Source organism: Taudactylus pleione, unplaced genomic scaffold (assembly GCF_031769625.1).
Source record: "Taudactylus pleione unplaced genomic scaffold, aTauple2 ptg000937l, whole genome shotgun sequence".
Taxonomy (NCBI): domain Eukaryota; kingdom Metazoa; phylum Chordata; class Amphibia; order Anura; family Myobatrachidae; genus Taudactylus; species Taudactylus pleione.
Genome location: NW_028285338.1, coordinates 180,324 through 186,323, shown reverse-complemented (window position 1 = coordinate 186,323; position 6,000 = coordinate 180,324). Strand labels below are relative to the sequence as shown.

The 6,000-nt window shown below is 43.2% G+C and overlaps 1 protein-coding gene across 1 annotated transcript in view; it reads right to left on the bottom strand.

The window, feature by feature from the left end:
• Nucleotides 1–329: 329 nt before the first annotated feature.
• Nucleotides 330–6,000, bottom strand: part of LOC148473299 (uncharacterized) — a 30,345-nt gene continuing 24,674 nt past the window's right edge. The window contains exon 4 of the mRNA XM_088459832.1: nt 330–528. The gene's annotated coding sequence lies outside the window, so the exon portion shown is untranslated. The remainder of the gene's footprint in view (nt 529–6,000) is intronic.

Here is a 6,000-nt window from a genome sequence, read left to right as displayed (position 1 = left end):
ATAGCAATGACTGCAGAGTATGTAGAGTAACTGTCACAGCAATGACTGCAGAGTATGTAACTGTCACAGCAATGACTGCAGAGTATGTAGAGTAACTGTCACAGCAATGACTGCAGAGTATGTAGAGTAACTGTCACAGCAATGACTGCAGAGTATGTAGAGTAACTGTCACAGCAATGACTGCAGAGTATGTAGAGTAACTGTCACAGCAATGACTGCAGAGTATGTAGAGTAACTGTCACAGCATTGACTGAAGAGCAAATTCATCTGAAGCCTCATTTATGACACAGAACAAGGGACATAGAGTCACCCAATGATGTAGTCACGTTGCATTTATTTATTCTGACACTACAAGGTCCTCTTCGGGCGACACATTGCTATTCTGTTATTGTTAGTTCCAGGCTGTCGTGTATCACAAATATAGACTGTCCCAGATCTGTCCTGTTATTGATCACTGGAGACCTGGACGGACTTGTGCTTCAGCTGCTTCACTCACATTATCCAATATAGGGACATCTCCAGCTGGATCTGACAAAGACAAAATCAGTAACTGTAAGTGAGTGGCCAGAATAACGAGGAGCAGAGACCCCGCAGATGTGTCCCAGGCTCAGCTACACAGACGCTCTGTCAGTTATTCTCATACTTTATACAGCACTTACTACATACTGCAGTCTGTATTGGCTTATAGTGTTTCATTACTAATAACAGAGGGCCTGATTCAGACCCGTTTTCTAGGCTGCGTTCGCACGTAGCCTGCCGATGTTTGCAATCTGTGCATGCTTATAAGACGGAGTGCGCGTACGCGAACCAGTCCATGCGATCGCGAAGCATTCACACCCTGTACACAGACGCCTCGCTAGAATGAGTGACAGGATGAGCCGTTTGTGGGTGGTGACAGGGGTTGGTCGATGGAAACGGGATGTGGTGTTGCGAACGCAGGCGTGTCTGTGCGTCTTAACGCCATTTTAGGGGCGTGCATAATTAATACGTAGCGTCAGCATACACGTGACATGGCTGCATTACACACCGCAGCATTCGCAGTGCTTGCGGTAGGGTATGGTCAGCCACAAGTGCTGCGTATGGGTCCGATGTTACTCGATGTCACCGATTGTTGAATACACTTCCTGGAGATGACAAATGTTACTAAGGGAAAGTGGGCGTCTAATGGGCTGGTGTGATGGCGGGATTTGCATACTTTGGTAGCTGACGGCTACGTGCGAACTCATCTAGCGAGCGGCTCAGAATCAGGCCCAGAGTTTAATGAGAAAAATGCTTGATGAGTATATAAGACAGTTCCAGCCTTTAGCATCACATGGAATCCTGGAAGCCATCCCTGTACTGGGCACACAGGTACGGAATATGTTATTATACAGAATATCCTGCCAGTAACAGCAATGTTAGGGTTATAGAACAAGCTGCTGTCATCAACAACTAAAATAAATGTCTTGTATTGGATTATTCTGCTTTACTACTATCTCATGTAACATGTCTAATGCTTTTATATACAGTAACTTTACAATGGTTTAAATTAATCTTTCAGGAGTGGTAATAATCTACTTTCATTTGTCATTAAAACTTGAGAATGGTCCAGTTTTGATACAGAGGGATAGAAGATGAAAAGAAAAAAAATACTGTATAATTAGGGCTAAAATCAGGCGCTATAGAAAATATGGGAACAATATTACTTACTGGCAATGTTAAGGTGCAAATAATAAAATATAAAGAGCAACATATTTTATTTATTAAAAAATAATTGAGGCGCATTAGGATTATAAATATCTGTATTCATTATAAAAGCAGAACACATTTCCTTTATTAGATCCTGGTAACTAGTCCCCAGCGGTACCAAGAGGGGCCAATAATACTTAGATTCGGCCCATCATCAATCCTTACGTTTTGCAGTATTGTTCCAGTAAAATACAGCGGTTTCCATAAGATTTACATCTGGGATTTTGAATCCATAATTTCCAGACAGCTGGATAATAAATTAGGTGCTGGGAGGGACAAATATCTGGAAATGTGCAGAAGAGTATAATCCACTGGGATAATCAGTGATGATATAAACAATACTCATTAATACTTTGAGTGAATATGTCCTGGGTTAGATATGACAGCAATATAACGGCTACATAATCTCTTTTTAGGATGAGACACAATACTGCTGGTTTATTTCTAGGGGGTGTAATAAAGACCCTTAATGAAAAATTGTCCTCTTACTACTAACCACAACCTATAGTATATAAGCGGGTCTGTGATTGTCCCCATTAATTGTAAAGATAATACCAATCCACTAGTATATGACATAACAAACATTTATAAATCTGATGAAGACACTGAAAAAGGTGTAGTATATTAAATAACTGTAGTTAGTAACATTGCACAGAGATTTTGGTTCAAATACAATTCTTCAATGAAAACTGAATATTATGAAAACATATCAGGTTATTACACAATAAAGAGGAATACAAAATGTATATGAAACAAATCAGCATTCACTAAGAATAAATAAATCATATAAATAGCAAAAAGGATTCATCCAGGATCCAGGTCCCATTCAGCGGTGTTTGTAGAAGCATAGATACAAAATCAAGTGTAGTATATTATGTCGGCATTCTGAATGTGTGTATCGACAGAATGTTGACAGTCCGCATGTCAATAATGTGATTTTATATTCACTTTGAATTTAAGCTTAATTCTTACCCTAACCACAGCCAGACACTAACTGTAGTCATACCCTAAACACAGCCAGACACTAACTGTAGTCATACCCTAACCACAGCCAGACACTAACTGTAGTCATACCCTAAACACAGCCAGACACTAACTGTAGTCATACCCTAACCACAGCCAGGCACTAACTGTAGTCATACCCTAACGACACTAACTGTAGTCATACCCTAACCACAGCCAGACCCTGACTGTAATCATATCCTAACCACAGCCAGACCCTGACTGTAATCATATCCTAACCACAGCCAGACACTAACTGTAGTCATACCCTAACCCTAACCACAGCCAGAGACTAACTGTAGTCATACCCTAACCACAGCCAGACACAAACTGTAGTCATACCCTAACCACAGCCAGACACTAACTATAGTCATACCCTAACCACAGCCAGACACTAACTGTAGTCATACCCTAACCGCAGCCTGACACAAACTGTAGACATACCCTAACCACAGCCAGACACAAACTGTAGTCATATCCTAACCATAACCAAAGCCAGGCCCTAACTGTAGTCATACCCTAACCACACCCAGACACTAACTGTAGTCATACCCTAACCACACCCAGACACTAACTGTAGTCATACCCTAACCATACCCAGACACTATCTGTAGTCATACCTTAACCACAGCCAGACACAAACTGTAGTCATACCTTAACCACAGCCAGACACAAACTGTAGTCATACCTTAACCACAGCCAGACACAAACTGTAGTCATACCCTAACCACACCCAGACACTAACTGTAGTCATACCCTAAACACAGCCAGGCACTAACTGTGTCTGGCTGTGGTTAGGGTATGACTACAGTTAGTATCTGGCTGTGGTTAGGGTTAGAGTAAGACTATAGTTAGTGTCTGGCTGTGGTTAGGGTATGACTACAGTTTGTGTCTGGCTGTGGTTAGGGTTAGGGTATGACTACAAACTGTAGTCATACCCTAACCACAGCCAGACACTAACTATAGTCTTACTCTAACCCTAACCACAGCCAGACACTAACTGTAGTCATACCCTAACCACAGCCAGACACAAACTGTAGTCATACCCTAACCACAGCCAGACACTAACTATAGTCATACCCTAACCACAGCCAGACATTAACTGTAGTCATAACCTAACCAAAGCAAGACACTAACTGTAGTCATACCCTAATGACAGCCAGACACTAACTGTAGTCATACCCTAACCATAGCCAGATCCTAACTGTAGTCATACCCTAACCACAGCCAGACCCTGACTGTAATCATATCCTAACCACAGCCAGACCCTTACTGTAGTCATACCCTAACCACAGCCAGACACTAACTGTAGTCATACCCTAACCATAGCCAGATCTTAACTGTAGTCATACTCTAACCACAGCCAGACCCTGACTGTAATCATATCCTAACCACAGCCAGACCCTTACTGTAGTCATACCCTAACCACAGCCAGACACAAACTGTAGTAATACCCTAACCACAGCCAGACACTACCTGTAGTCATACCCTAACCACAGCCAGACATTAACTGTAGTCATACCCTAACCAAAGCAAGACACTAACTGTAGTCATACCCTAACCAAAGCAAGACACTAACTGTAGTCATACCCTAAGGACAGCCAGACACTAACTGTAGTCATACCCTAACCCTAACCACAGCCAGACACTAACTGAAGTCATACCCTAACCACGGCAAGACACTAACTGTAGTCAAACCCTAACCACAGCCAGACATTAACTGTAGTCATACCCTAACCACAGCCAGACATTAACCTTAGTCATACCCTAACCACAGCCAGACACTAACTGTAGTCATACCCTAACCATAGCCAGACACTTACTGTAGTCATACCCTAACCACAGCCAGACATTAACCTTAGTCATACCCTAACCACAGCCAGACACTAACTGTAGTCGTACCCTAACCATAGCCAGATCCTAACTGTAGTCATACCCTAACCACAGCCATACACTTACTGTAGTCACACCCTAACCAGTGTTCACTCTTGCTCCGGCGGCAGGCAGGGTGCCGGAGCTAGAGAGGACAACTATGTGCGCACCCAAAAAGGAGGCATGGCCATGAAAGGGGGCATGTCTATAAGGTGCGTCCCCTTTTCATCATACTTGGGGACGTGCCCAGCACTTACGGACACGCCGGGCAACCCCCAAGCGCTGCAGACAGGGAGAATAGATGCCGGACGCATGCGCCCGGCATCTATTCTCCGGTGGTGACCAGGTCACCGCACATTTCTCCACCCGCGGGACACTGCGTCCCGCGGGTGAAGACGGCACCCGCAGGCTATGAGGGCAGGGCACTTTTTGCCCTCCAGAAGGAGGGCAGGGCGCCGCGCCCCACTAAAACAGCCTAGTGGGAATACTACCCTAACCATAGCCAGACCCTAACTGTAGTCATACTCTAACCATAGCCAGATCCTAACTGTAGTCATACCCTAACCACAGAGAGACCCTGACTGTAATCATATCCTCTAAAATGTAAGCTCTCACGAGCAGGGCCCTCTTTCCTCTTGTGCTTATCCTTTCTTTACTTATATTATCTGCTCTATACTCAAAAGCACCTAACCCGTGACTTTTGCCATCCTGCTTCTGTTGCAGCAGTGTTTATATACCATGTACTTGTCTTGTAGTGTCTTAAACTGTATGACGCTGAGTTCTTGTTCTGCTCAACTGTTTATGTACTATGTTTATGTACTATGTTTATGTACTATGTTTATGTACTATGTTTATGTACTATGTTTATGTACTATGTTTATGTACTATGATTGTGCACTATGTTTATGTACTATGTTTATGCACTATACTAAGGATAATAATAATAATAATAATAATAATAATAATAATACCTTAAACACAGCCAGACACTATCTGTAGTCATACCCTAACCATAGCCAGACCCTAACTGTAGTCATACCCTAACCACAGCCAGACCCTAACTGTAGTCATACCCTAACAACAGCCAGACACTAACTGTAGTCATACCCTAACCACACCCAGACACTAACTGTAGTCATACCCTAACCACACCCAGACACTAACTGTAGTTATACCCTAACCACAGCCAGACACTAACTGTAGTCATACCCTAACCACACCCAGACACTAACTGTAGTCATACCCTAACCACAGCCAGACCCTAACTGTAGTCATACCCTAACAACAGCCAGACACTAACTGTAGTCATACCCTAACCACACCCAGACACTAACTGTAGTTATACCCTAACCACACTCAGACACTAACTGTAGTCATACCCTAACCACACCCAGACAC